Source organism: Hyla sarda, chromosome 3 (assembly GCF_029499605.1).
Source record: "Hyla sarda isolate aHylSar1 chromosome 3, aHylSar1.hap1, whole genome shotgun sequence".
In the NCBI taxonomy this organism is placed as follows: Eukaryota; Metazoa; Chordata; class Amphibia; order Anura; family Hylidae; genus Hyla; species Hyla sarda.
The window spans coordinates 400,817,951-400,832,843 of record NC_079191.1 but is presented as its reverse complement, the minus strand read 5'-3'; the positions used below and the strand labels follow the sequence as shown (position 1 = coordinate 400,832,843).

At 43.3% G+C, this 14,893-nt stretch overlaps 1 pseudogene; it reads right to left on the bottom strand.

Annotated features, from left to right (window-relative positions):
• Positions 1 to 8,700: 8,700 nt before the first annotated feature.
• On the bottom strand, positions 8,701 to 8,820 carry LOC130363255 (U2 spliceosomal RNA; annotated as a pseudogene).
• Between the last annotated feature and the right edge of the window lie 6,073 nt (positions 8,821 to 14,893).

Here is a 14,893-nt window from a genome sequence, read left to right as displayed (position 1 = left end):
AAATCAGGTACATGTATGTGGTGATTAGGGATGACTTCCCGCAACACCACGTACATGTACCTGATGAGAATATACTGTCACAGCGCTGCCGGGCGCTGTGACAGTTTATTGAGCACAGCTGTGCTGCACAGCCGAGCCTCCCTGAAGCCGGCCACGGACCAATTGCAGCGGTCCCCGGCCGGCGATCGCTGCTATTGGTCTGTCAGTACAGAAGGACCAATAGCAGGGATCTGGTGGGGGTCTCCTCCTTCCCCCTCTCCTCCGTCACTTCACACAGTGAAGCGATCAGTGGTGAGGGAGGCCCCATGGGAGAAGCAATTAACCCTGTAGACACTGCGGTCACTGTGACCGCAGCGTCTATTAGGGTAGCAGAGGGAGGAATAGGGTAGCAGAGCGCCAATCCCTCTGTCACTGATCGGCGCTCTGCAAAGGGAAAGAAGAGCGCTGATGGTTGCCATGGCAACCGGCGGACTGACATTAGACAACGGCAGTAGCCTCTGTTGTCATGGCAACATATCAGTCTTTACCTAAGGTAGTGACTGTTCTATCCTATGTCTATGACAGACATAGGCATAATTCAATGGAGTACAGATGTGTACTCCATTGAATTATGAGTATAATAGTAAAAAAAAATTAATGTGAAAAAAAATTTGAAAAAAAAAATTTAAATAAAAAACGTGAAAAATTAAATAAAAAAGTGAAAAAAATAATAAAATAAATTATATATATATATATATATATATATATATATATAATACACCCCAAAACACACCCAAAAATAGTCCCCCCCAAAAACGTGAACATGTCCCGCAAAAAAAGAGTCCTCACACAATTGCGTCAATGAAAAAATAAAAGAGTTATGGCTCACAGAATACGGCGACTTTCAAACATTTTTTTACAAAACTAGTTTTCATGCAATAAATGAACTAAAATATAAAATAAAGTATAGAAATTTGGTATCGCCATAACCGTATCAATCTGCAGAGTAAAGTTAATATGTCATTGATACCGCATGACAAACAACCTAAATTTTAACCCCAGAATAGATTTTTTTAACGGATAAAAAATGAAATAAAAAATGATCAGAGTGTCACATGTACCCCAGAATGTACCAATAAAAGCATCAACTTGTCTCCCAAAAATATTTTTGCACCCCAAGGCCCCTGTAATTTTATATGATGCCAACAAAGTATCCTAAACTAAAAGGATGCTCCAAAATCCACACAGCACGCCTTCACGTCTGAGGCCTGTGTGAGAGACGTGTAGCGCATAAAGGCCACATATGGAATATTTCTAAATACGTCAGAATTCAGGGAATAAATCTTGAGTTGTATTTCTTTGTCAACACCTACTGTGTTACAGAAAAAAAATTTATTAAAAGGAAAAATCTGCAAAAAAATGAAATTTTAATATTCAGCCTCCACTTTGCTTTCATTTCTGTGAAACGCCTAAAGGGTTAATAAACTTCTTTAATGTCATTCTGACTACTTTAAGGGATGACATTTATAAAATGGGGGGATTTATGGGGATATCTAACATATAGGTCACTCAATTCCACTTCAGAACTGAACTGGTCCCTGAAAAATCTGATTTTGAAATCTTCTTGAAAATCTGGAAAATTGCTACTAAACATAAACATTCTAACATTCTAAAAAAGTAAAAGAATGTTTATTTAATGATAGGAACATAAAGTAGACATATTGTAGATGGGAATTAATTATTAATTTGGTGCCGTATGACTATTTATTGTACGAGCAGAAAATGTAAAGTCTAGAAAAATGCACATTTTTTATTTTTTCGCAGAATTTTTGATTTTTTTGATCTTTCGCGGCGCATCTCGAACCTGGCCCGCCCCCCCCCCTCTGATCCCTGCTACCCGAACCCCGCCACCCGAAACCCCGCCGCGCTCCTCCCGCCATGCAACCCACCCGCTCCTCCTCCCCCCCATCAGACATTCCAGGACAGTGCAGTGACAGGGCCGGCGTGAAAAGTAAGTGCAGGACAGCAGTGACAGGATGCCGGGAGGCGGGGCCAGTGTGCGAGGCCAGGGAGCAGGGGAGCCAATGCACGCTTCTTCTGTTCTCAGCGCTTGCTCCCGCCTGTCTGATTGACAGGCAGGGAGCGAGCGCAGGATGAATGAATTAGGACCGATGCCTGGCCGGCATCGGTCCGAATTCAGGCGTGACGTCATGCCAGGCTGCAGTCGGCCACTAGGAGAGAGACCCCTAGTGGCCGGTTTTCAAACGTAAAATACACTGTGTTAATAAAAAAAAAAAAATTTATTAAACTATATTAGAGATATGTTGTAGTACATAAGTACTACAACATATCAAAAATAAAAGTGACTAGGGAGATGGGGTTCATTCCATAGGTATGTGCAGCCTATTGCATTAGGGTGAGACAAAGTTTAAACGTCTTTCTTCCATCCATATCTTCTCCAGTTCCTTGGTTGAACATATCTATCTATTGTTTGTATATCCCTCCTCTATCTGTGACAAAAAGAACAATTCCACTGCAGCAGTCCAGCATGTAAAAATCACAAGTGTTTATTCCATCAAATGTGAACATAGAAGGCAACTTTACACTGCTTTGTTCATCTATCTATCTATCTATCTATCTATCTATCTATGTGTCTCTCTTATATCTATCTGAGGTGGCGAGGTGTGTGGTACCCTAGGGGCTAATGGCATTAACCCCTTGTATTTGTGACGCCAGGGCGTGGTTTAGCCTATAACCACCCAAAGGTATACTGCTGGATCATGGGCTAGGAACGTGGGCAATAAAGACTCCGATGCCAAGTTACAGATAACGGTAGCTTTACTGAGGGTAGACAGTTGGTAACGTCTATACAGTTCAGCCAGGGACCACGGAGGTGACCAGTGACTCAGAGACCTTAAGAGCTTGCTGGGACTTGTAGTAGGACTGGACAACTGAATGCAGACCACGCTGACTTGACAGATGACTGGGACTGACTTGACTTGATTTATAAAGCTGTGACTTTATCTTACGTGACTTGATGGTGGCTGCAGGACTTGACTTTGAGGTCTCCAACACTCTGGACACACACACTAGACAAGACTGCACTGGACCACAGCTTAGCAGAAGAGCAGAGCTCAAAGAGAGAAAAGCTCCACCCAGGGCTTATATGGGGGAGACTAGCAGGGAGCCCATAGGTCACTCTTGGGATCATCTGGTCACTCGTACCTTCTGGGTAACAATCACATGATATATCACATGGTATAACTCTTAAAGCAACATTACATTTTATAACACTTTACATGGTAAAACATATTTACAATGGGGAAACAAGTGCAGGGGGCCTTGTGGACACTGAAGGAGGCTGCCTGACAGGACAGCAGGAGCACGGGGTAACACCTCCCATACTGGGTCACCACATATCTATCTATTTATGTGTCTCTCTTCTATCTATCTATCTATAGGAAGTAGAAACAGTGGCACTCCAGATAGGTGAAGAAAGTGGTGTCTTTATTCACTCAAAACGTGCGACGTTTCGGCCGACTCACCCAGCCATTATCAAGCAACAAAATGGTGGATAGGGAGGGTATTTAAAGGCCACGCAGGACCACCCACAGATTAACATAATTGACTTGTAAACAAACATGAGATATATAATGAAGGCGGCGATCATGCTGATATACAGGTGCTACAGTGAACACAGACATCAAGGGCAGCGGTGTGCTGCGCATTATATGTACATGTGTAAAAAATTAGTGTATATAGTGTATATTCAGGCAAAGAAGTGATAAAGTTCATGTGCATCAGTGGATCATGTGCATCCCCCGGCAGCCGGCGTAGGTAGGAGGAGAAGAAGGAGGGCATTTCCGGCACACAGCGAGGCTCAGTCCAGCGTTCGGAAGTGACGTATAATCAATATGGACTTTACAACATCTTTACAGCCGGATCTATGTTATCATATCGTAACCTGGTCTTTTTAATATGTAATGACTCTGTTTATTATTCTATGTACTTTTATTTTCTTATTCTCAAATATCTGTTTTAAAGAAAAAATATTTAATAAAAAAAACAGTTAAAAAAAAAAAGAAAACAACACCGCGTGGCTAGTCACGTGCACTGTAACCTAGAGACAGGCGGCGTCCTATTCAGCGCATGCGTGCGCTCGCTCGGGGAACAACTTGTGCCATCTTGCATGAGGGAAACAGGTCTCCGGTGTTTCACATCGATCTCCTGGTAGGTGATTGGCACAGGGGCAGTCACAGAGTGCCGCGGAAACCGCAGGTCACCATGTATATCACCATGATCGCCGCCTTCATTATATATCTCATGTTTGTTTACATGTCAATTATGTTAATCTGTGGGTGGTCCTGCGTGACCTTTAAATACCCTCCCTATCCACCATTTTGTTGCTTGATAATGGCTGGAAACGTTGCAGTGGTCGCACGTTTTGAGTGAATAAAGACACCACTTTCTTCACCTATCTGGAGTGCCACTGATTCTACTTCCTATATCAAGTTTGGATCAACAACGTGAGGCACCCGCACATATTTACACCTGGAGTGCTGCTTTCTTTCTCTATGTATCTATCTATCTATCTATTTCATATGTATCTGTGGTGGCCCAGTACGGGAGTTGTTACCCCTTACCCTGCAGTGTCCCCTGGGCCCACTGTATATGTTTTACTGTAATTATATGTTATCCCCTATGTTATATACAGTATGTATAAGAGTGTTGTATCTTTAAGACTGGTTAACATGTGAGTTGTCCTGTGATTGTTACCCAGGAGGTATCAGTGACCAGGTGACTTAAGGGTGCCCAAGGGAACCCCCCATAGCCTCCCCCATAAAAGCCCTGGGAGGAGTCTCTTCTCTCTCTTGCTTCCTGCTGAGGTCCAGTCAAGTTGAGCCTAAGTGTCCAGAGTCATAGGAGCCTCAAGTCAAGTCTGCAGCCACAAGCTACAAACCAGCAAGTAAGCAACAGTTACAGTCTTGTCAGTCACAAGTCAGTCAAGTCACAGTCATCTGTCTAGTCAAAGTGGCCTGCACTAAATTGCCCACATCTACTACAAGTCCCAGCTAGCCCTTAATGTCCCTGAAGTCATTGGTCACCTCAGTGGGCCTGGCTGAACTGTATAGAATTTTCCACCTGTCTATCCTAAGTAAAGCTACCGTTGTCTGTAACTTATTGCCCCCGTGCCTAGCCCAGGATCCGGCGGTATACCTTCGGGTGGTATTGAGGATAAACCATGCCCTGGCATCACGAATACAAGAGGTTAATGCCATCAGCCTTTGCATCACACCCCTTACCACATATCTATCTATCTATTTCATATCCATCAATCTTACTTCTGGAAATATTGAGATGTCCCAGAGATTGCACTCCCTGCGATCAGACACCTATCCTCTATCCTGTGAATAGGGGATACATTTATAGGGGCTGGAATTTTTAAGGGGATGCCGAAAGCTATTTCTTTTGGTTACTGTGGTGAACAGCTGCCTCCTCCTCCTTGCCTAAGCTAGATTCCTGTGCATTGTATTGCTATGAAGGAAGCCAAGCCATGTGTATGTTCAGATGTTCCTTCATGTGCAGCCATCTTATGGACGGAAGTGGCATCTAGACTGCACAGAAGGATGAGGGGAGCACGGGGGGGGGGGGGGGGGGGGGGGGGGGGCGTACTTCACATATAGGGATAACAGACACTCCCAGACGAAGGTGACGTACCAAAACGTGCGTTGGAGTGGTGCTATCCCGGCTCCTGCCACCACTTTGTCTCCTGTTCATATTTATTTATTTATTTTTCAATTCAAAATTTTTATTAAAGTTTTCAGGTATAGACAACAACATAGTAACATGTGCATATATCGGATCCAATGCAGGATATAGAGCAATTTTATCGCACAGTAATACGAAGCAACATGCCAAGGTAGGCGAGTCCCCGATAGAAAATCTTATTATGAACTAACGTGTGGCCTATTCCTGTTCATATTTTATTAGGTCTGTATTCCATATGGTCTGCTTATATGCATTTGACACTTTTCTTACCCATTTGGCACCTTACTCTCACTTGAGTATTTAGGGTGGATATGTTATACCGTACCCTCCAGTGCAATAGTGTGTTGTGACACTGTATATTTATTCTTATTCATGTTTGCTGCTATAGATTGTGACCTATTTACATATATCTTTACTGATAGATTGTGGGCAGGGCCGGTGATAACACCTTATTGATGCTGTATTTCTCTCACTATTCACTTTTTATATTGTATGTATAGCCTTATGCCTATCTCTATCTTATATGAAGGATAGCCTTATGCCTTTCTCTATCTTATATGAAGGATAGCCTTATGTCTATCTCTATCTTATATGAAGGATAGCCTTATGCCTTTCTCTATCTTATATGATGGCTAGCCTTATGTCTATCTCTATCTTATATGAAGGATATCCTTATGTCTATCTCTATCTTATATGAAGGATATCCTTATGTCTATCTCTATCTTATATGAAGGATAGCCTTATGTCTATCTCTATCTTATATGAAGGATATCCTTATGTCTATCTCTATCTTATATGAAGGATAGCCTTATGTCTATCTCTATCTTATATGAAGGATAGCCTTATGCCTTTCTCTATCTTATATGAAGGATAGCCTTATGCCTATCTCTATCGTATATGAAGGATAGCCTTATGCCTATCCCTATCTTATATGAAGGATAGCCTTATGCCTATCTCTATCGTATATGAAGGATAGCCTTATGCCTATCTCTATCGTATATGAAGGATAGCCTTATGTCTATCTCTATCTTATATGAAGGATAGCCTTATGCCTTTCTCTATCTTATATGAAGGATAGCCTTATGCCTTTCTCTATCTTATATGAAGGATAGCCTTATGCCTATCTCTATCGTATATGAAGGATAGCCTTATGCCTATCCCTATCTTATATGAAGGATAGCCTTATGCCTATCTCTATCATATATGAAGGATAGCCTTATGCCTATCTCTATCGTATATGAAGGATAGCCTTATGTCTATCTCTATCTTATATGAAGGATAGCCTTATGCCTATCCCATGCATGCTTAAACTCCTTCACTGTATTTGCAGCGACCACTTCTGCAGGAAGGCTATTCCATGCATCCACTACTCTCTCAGTAAAGTAATACTTCCTCATATTACTTTTAAACCTTTTCCCCTCTAATATAACACTATGTCCTCTTGTGGTAGTTTTTCTTTTTTATTAATATGTTCTCCTTCTTTACCATATTGATTTCCTTATATGTATATAAAAGTCTCTATCATTTCCCCTCTGTCTCTTCTTACTTCTATACATGTTAAAGTCCTTTAACCTTTCCTGGTAAGTTTTATCCAGCAATCCATGGGAATAGTTTAGTATCTTCTCTGAACTCTCTCTAGAGCAGTGGTCTTCAACCTGCGGACCTCCAGATGTTCAAAACTACAACTCCCAGCATGCCTGGACAGCCGTTGGTTGTCCGGGCCTGCTTGGAGTTGTAGTTTTGCAACATCTGGAGGTCCGCAGGTTGAAGACCACTGCTCTAGAGTATCTATATTCTTCTGAAGATACGGCCTCCAGTACTGTGCACAATACTCCAAGTGAGGTCTCACAACAAGCTAGGAAAGGTCAGAGACAACACATATTTTGTAGGCTGCAGGAAAATGAACTTCCGGGGAAAAGAAAGCCAAAGAAATTCAATACCAGCCACCAAACACAGGTAAGAATTCTGCCCCTGTGTCACATTCAAAGAACCAAAAATCCCAGAATACCCCTTTAGTAGTCTCTGGTTTCCTGGTTAGATGATGGGTCTTCTTGTTAAAGTATGGGGTGGAAATAGGGCTTTACCATTATGGATGGGTAACCATAAAGTTTGAACAAAGTGTAGTAAATTTAAATATGTAAGGTCCCTCGTCCATTTTAATTTACCATGAAATTTGATAACACAAAGGTTCTCCATTAGATTGGTTTTTTTTTAAGAGACGAGGCAAAGTGCTCTCTATCACCCAAAGTGCAAGAAAAAGTGCAAACGTGTCACACTAAAAACCGTGCACAAAGGATGCGGTCTATCGCTAACAGGAGAGAGGCCCCCCAACAAACCTACCCTTCACCTCTGGGCCGAAAGGCACCTGCAAGGATCCAGGTTCGATGCCCCTTTTGGCCGAAGCTACTAAGGGGCCGAAAATGCTCCTGGCTTCAACCCGGGCGTTAGCCAAGGTTTAAGCCGAGGAGCCGTATACTGACGACATCTTGACCGAGGCCAAGATGCCCAGGGGTTGCAGCGAGGTGAGGAACCTAATGGCCACACACACCTCTCCTAGACCGCCAGGAGGGACACCCAGAAGGGCTACTGCATCCTGACAATCCTGTGTACAAAGAAAAACATGAAACGTGGCACAGTGACAAACAAATAAAATAATAAATAAGTGAATGAAGTGCAGATATACTGACCGGTCATCCGGCTGGATCTATAAAAATTTCCCCGATCCTAGCCAGAAGGCCGGGATACCAAGGGTGAGTGCCAAAGGTGAAGAGTAATGGTGCAGTGCTTTCACTCAGTGAGTTATAACACCCAGTGAGTTTCCGCACCTCGGGGTCATCACTCCCCGAGGCCCAGAAGTACCTCGGCTCTACACCCCTCTACCTCATGGCGAGACCTGGAGGAAACAGGACACATCAGGACAGCCGTCGAGCTGATTCCTCAGAACCAGCCACGGAACGCTCTGGTACACCTGCTCCCTCCATGCAGCACCCATCCTACATCAATGGCCAGAGACTAAACCACTGATAAGAACAGATACTACACTTGATCTTAGCCAAAAGGCCGAGAAGCGATTTCTCCATTAGGTTCTCCATTAGATACTGTAAAAGCTTTTATGACCTTCAATATTGTTACCTTATATGGTCACTTTGTTGCATCTGCTATGATGGTTTCCTTCAGATTTCGCTTTAACAACAAGGTGAGATTTTCCTTTTTAGCTCTAGAAATGTAAAACTCTCCTGGACTGTCCCTATAGTCTACGTCTAATACAAGACAATCCTGTGGGAGACATCAGCCCACCTCATTTCCTCTAGACATTATCTTCCGGCTCCTGGTTTAACTATTTACATGACTTTACCCAGCAACACAAATTTGCTTTATATTTGAATAATAAGCTTAAAATTTAAATACAAGTCCAAGTCAAATACTTCCTATGAAGTGATAGCACCTTATCATACAGAACCAGAAGATAAAGTCACAAGAGCTGATGTAGATTGGAAGACACAGGACATCAAGAACACTGAAGCAATAAAAATAATAATAATAATAATAATAGTAATAATCGTAATAATCATGTGAAAAATAATAATGATTATATATATATATATATATATATATATATATATATATATATATGGATACCAATGTATATACCGTATATACTCGAGTATAAGCCGACCAGAATATAAGCCGAGGCCCCTAATTTTACCCCAAAAACCGACTATGAGCCTAGGGTGGGAAATACATCATCCCCCCATGTCATCATCCCCCCTGTCATCATCCAGACCCCCGTCATTATCACCCCCGTCATCATCACCCCCGTCATCATCACCCTCGTCATCATCCCCCCCTTCATCATCACCCCTGTCAATCCCTTCAGCAGTGGTCTTCAACCTGCGGACCTCCAGATGTTGCAAAACTACAACTTCCAGCATGCCCGGAGAGCCATCGGCTGTCCGGGCATGCTGGGAGTTGTAGTGAAACATCTGGAGGTCTGCAGTTTGAAGACCACTGCGGCCTTCGTCATCATCCAGACCCCCCTTTAGTTTTCTACTCACCTCCCCTCGGTGGGAAGGAAGGGTGAGCTGGTCCGGGCCATCTATGCTGCAGGGACCGTCCGGTGGGGAGGGTTAGCCATTGCGGGCTGTCCATCTTCACCGAGAGGCCCTCTTCTCCGCTCCGAGCTGGCCCTGGACTAGTGACATTGCCTTGACGACGATGCACAGGGACGTTCATGCGCAGGGACATCACAGGCATCTGCTGCGCACGGACGTCCCTGTGCGTCTTCGTCAAGGCAACGTCACTAGTCGGAGGCCGGCTCGGAGCAGAGAAGAGGGCCTCTCGGTGAAGATGGACAGCCCGGAATGGCTAACCCTCCCCACGGGACGGTCCCTGCAGCATAGATGGCCAGGACCAGCTCACCCTTCCTTCCCACCGAGGGGAGGTGAGTAGAAAACTAAAGGGGGGTCTGGATGATGACGAAGGCCCGAAGGGATTGACAGGCGGAGAGTTCACTTGAGTATAAGCCGAGGGGGGGCGTTTTCAGCACGAAAAATCGTGCTGAATAACTCGGCTTATACTCGAGTATATACAGTAATAGACAGTTCTACAGTTATACAGAGATAAGCGACACTTCATTACTCATCTCTGTCCAGGCACAAGCAATCAATTAAGGATGACTCCTGCCAGGAAAAGATCAATGGCATGTTGAGTAGTCATGGATAGACTGTTCCCATGCAGCAACCGAGACAGTGAAGGAACAGAGTAAGGCTATGTTCACGTGGGGGAATGTCCACATGGAAAATCTCTGTGCGGCCATTCCAGAACATGCCTGCGCTAGAACCGCTGGGAAATGCGCTGCACAGACTCCGCAGAAAGAAGAGACATGACTATTCTTTCTGTGGCCATTGGAATCTTAATTTCCGCACCAGATGTAAACAGTACAGCAGAATCCCATTGAAATCAGTGGGGCTCTGCTGCTACGGAATGTCCGTTCAGATTTCTTCTGCGGAATTCCACGCGGAAATCCATTATGTGAACATAGCCTAAGTAAGTAATGTCTGGCTGCAGCATTTAGGAAAGCATTTATTATTGGTTTATGTGTAGATTTTGCAAATTTTTCTGCAATTTCTTTTTGGCGCAATTTTTTTTTAAATTTCCTGTGTTTTGCGCATGTCTAAGACCCCTACCAATGCCAGAAAGGGAACAACATTGTCCATAGAATAAATAATAAGCACCATTGTGCTGCCAAACATGAGCGCTGGACTCTAAAATGTTCAGTAACTCCATAGAGAATGAATGGACATGAGGAGCGCTCTGTTAATTCTGGGGAGAATATTGTTCTTCGGATTGGTGAGGGTCCCAGCAGTCAGACTTTTTGCAAGTGAAAACGCAACACAATTCTTTAAGATTTTATAAATGCTTCTTTAGTAATTTCTTAATATCCAAAAATGACAGTAGAAAATATATCAATGAAAATAATCACCCAGGTGCACCAAACTATTAGACGCGCTAGACACTTGGACAGGCTTCAGGATTCCTTCATCCCATTACGGGTTCCTTTCTGCTCATCCCCCGAAGGTGAACAGGTGAAGCTTGCGCCGACACTTTCACGACGTTCCTTTTTCAAGTATCCCTACCGTGCACCCTCCACCACATTAAATAAGCTATGAATTCTCGCGAGAGTTCAACTCTAAAAACGAGAGCGATCTAATTAAAATCATTCAAATTTATATAAAACTAGAAACAGTATCAAAGATGGTAATTCACAGATATACACCAAAGTTACAAGATTCATAGTTTGGTGCACCTGGGTGATTATTTTCATTGATATATTTTCTACTGTCATTTTTGGATGTTAAGAAATTACTAAAGAAGCATTTATAAAATCTTAAAGAATTGTGTTGCGTTTTCACTTGCAAAAAACTGTATACAATTTAGTGAGTCAAGAGTCCTCACTTGAAAACGCATAGACGGAACCCAGTGTGAATAGGTGGCTACACATTTTCATTTATGCTTCCAGCAGTCAGACCCCCACTAATTGCCTTGTTGTCCCCTATCCTGTGTATAGGGGGGTAAATTCATGAGATCAGGGCAAAATAGGCAGCTGTCTAGAGCGCCCTGTTGATGGGGGCGTCACTCGGCTTGCTGCAAAAAAGTTAGCAACCAGACAGCATCTGAAGCACCTGCCCAGCCAGCACCACCATCGCGTGAGAAGGGGGTTTGTTACAGTGTGTCACCCCAGTAGTAGGTGAGTACATGAGAAGGAGGATTGTTACAGTGTGTCACCCCAATAGTAAGAAGATTACATGAGGAGGAGGTTTGTTACACTGTGTCACCCCAGTAGTAAGTAACCTCCTTCTCATGTAAGGAGGTTGTTACAGTGTGTCACCCCAGTAATAAGAAGATTACATGGGGAGGAGGTTTGTTACAGTGTGTCACCCCAGTGGTAAGAAGATTACATGGGGAGGAGGTTTGTTACAGTGTGTCACCCCAGTAGTAGGTAATTACATGAGAAGGAGGTTTGTTACAGTGTGTCACCCCATTAGTAAGGAGATTACATGAGGAGGAGGTTTGTTACAGTGTGTCACCCCGATAGTAAGGAGATTACATGAGGAGGAGGTTTGTTACAGTGTGTCACCCCAGTAGTAAGAAGATTACATGGGGAAGAGGTTTGTTACAGTGTGTCAACCCAGTAGTAAGAAGAATACATGAGGAGGAGGTTTGTTACAGTGTGTCACCCCAGTAGTAAGGAGATTACATGAGGAGGAGGTTTGTTACAGTGTGTCACCCCAGTAGTAAGAAGAATACATGAGGAGGAGGTTTGTTATGGTGTGTCACCCCAGTAGTAAGGAGATTACATGAGATGGAGGTTTGTTACAGTGTGTCACCCAGTAGTAAGAATAATACATAAGGAGGAGGTTTGTTACAGTGTGTCACCCCAGTAGTAAGAAGATTACATGAGGAGGAGGTTTGTTACACTGTGTCACCCCAGTAGTAAGTAACCTCCTTCTCATGTAAGGAGGTTGTTACAGTGTGTCACCCCAGTAATAAGAAGATTACATGGGGAGAAGGTTTGTTACAGTGTGTCACCCCAGTGGTAAGAAGATTACATGGGGAGGAGGTTTGTTACAGTGTGTCACCCCAGTAGTAGGTAATTACATGAGAAGGAGGTTTGTTACAGTGTGTCACCCCATTAGTAAGGAGATTACATGAGGAGGAGGTTTGTTACAGTGTGTCACCCCGATAGTAAGGAGATTACATGAGGAGGAGGTTTGTTACAGTGTGTCACCCCAGTAGTAAGAAGATTACATGGGGAAGAGGTTTGTTACAGTGTGTCAACCCAGTAGTAAGAAGAATACATGAGGAGGAGGTTTGTTACAGTGTGTCACTCCAGTAGTAAGGAGATTACATGAGGAGGAGGTTTGTTACAGTGTGTCACCCCAGTAGTAAGAAGAATACATGAGGAGGAGGTTTGTTATGGTGTGTCACCCCAGTAGTAAGGAGATTACATGAGATGGAGGTTTGTTACAGTGTGTCACCCAGTAGTAAGAAGAATTTATGAGGAGGAGGTTTGTTACAGTGTGTCACCCCAGTAGTAAGGAGATTACATGAGGAGGTTTGTTACAGTATGTAACCCCAGTAGTAAGGAGATTACATGAGGAGGAGGTTGTTACAGTGTGTCACCCCAGTAGTAAGAAGAATACATGAGGAGGAAGTTTGTTACGGTGTATCACCCCAGTAGTAAGGTGGGGCATGTCAAAAGACGGAGCCAATGGGCGGGGTCAAGGGGTGTCAAAATTAGCTTTTGCTTAGGGTGGCAAAAATCCTTGCACAAGTCCTGCATGAGATGGGAATACCCTATAAAGATTGAAGAGAAGCTGCACCTGGGGAATGGGGGGGCCTAAAAGACTTTATCTATTCCCCTGGTAGCCAATGTGAACAACAGCAACAAGTAATATCAGGATATCTGGCCTTGGTATAATCTACAACACTGACCCACAGAAGACATGCATGCCAAGGATTTATGCAGAGAATAGACCTAGTTTATTTTGAATAAGGCGTTTCGCATCTTAACTAGATGCCTCTTTAGATTCATTTCATGGTTATGTATCTGAGGAAGCATCTAGTCTGGATGAGGAACGCCTTAATAAAAATACACTAGCTCTATTATTTGCATAATCCTTTGGCATTAACGTCTTCTGATGGTCAGTGCTGTAGATCGCCCGGGGATCCTAACTGCTTACATGTTGCTGTGACATTAAAGATGAAATAGAGAAATTATTAATGCAGCAACAATTGGAAGCATTGTCAAATATTATTAGAATGAAGGACAGTGGTCTCAGTGGTATCTAGGACAATGGTCTCAAACTGTGGCCCTCCCTGATAGTGAACAGTGGTATCTAGGACAGTGGTCTCAAACTGTGGCCTCCCCTGATAGTGAACAATGGTACCTAGGACAGTAGTCTCAAACTGTGGCCCTCTCTGATAGTGAACAGTGGTATCTAGGACAGTGGTCTCAAACTGTGGCCTCCCCTGATAGTGAACAATGGTACCTAGGACAGTAGTCTCAAACTGTGGCCCTCCCTGATAGTGAACAGTGGTATCTAGGACAGTGGTTTCGATCCAACTGCGGACCAATATATGGAGGGTTATTTAAACCAATTCACCAAAAGATCACCGAAGTGATCCACTAATTCCCTATATTTCCCATATATTTGTTGAAAGGTATAATCTTTATTAATTCCAAAACACCAACAAAAAAGGAGTTAAAATTTGCAGTGTATCTCTACTCCTGTATTATTGGTTATCTGTGCCAGCCAGGCATCACCTGGCTGGCTCCGTCCTTTGACATGCCCCACCTTACTACTGGGGTGATACACCGTAACAAACTTCCTCCTCATGTATTCTTCTTACTACTGGGGTGACAGGTAGATAATAGGTGATGCCTGGCTGGCACAGATAACCAATAATACAGGAGGAGAGATACACTGCAAATTTTAACTCCTTTTTTGTTGGTGTTTTGAAATTAATAAAGATTATACCTTTCAACAAATATATGGGAAATATAGGGAATTAGTGGATCACATCGGTGATCTTTTGGTGAATAGGACAGTGGTTTCAAACTGTGGCCCTCCCTGATGGTGAA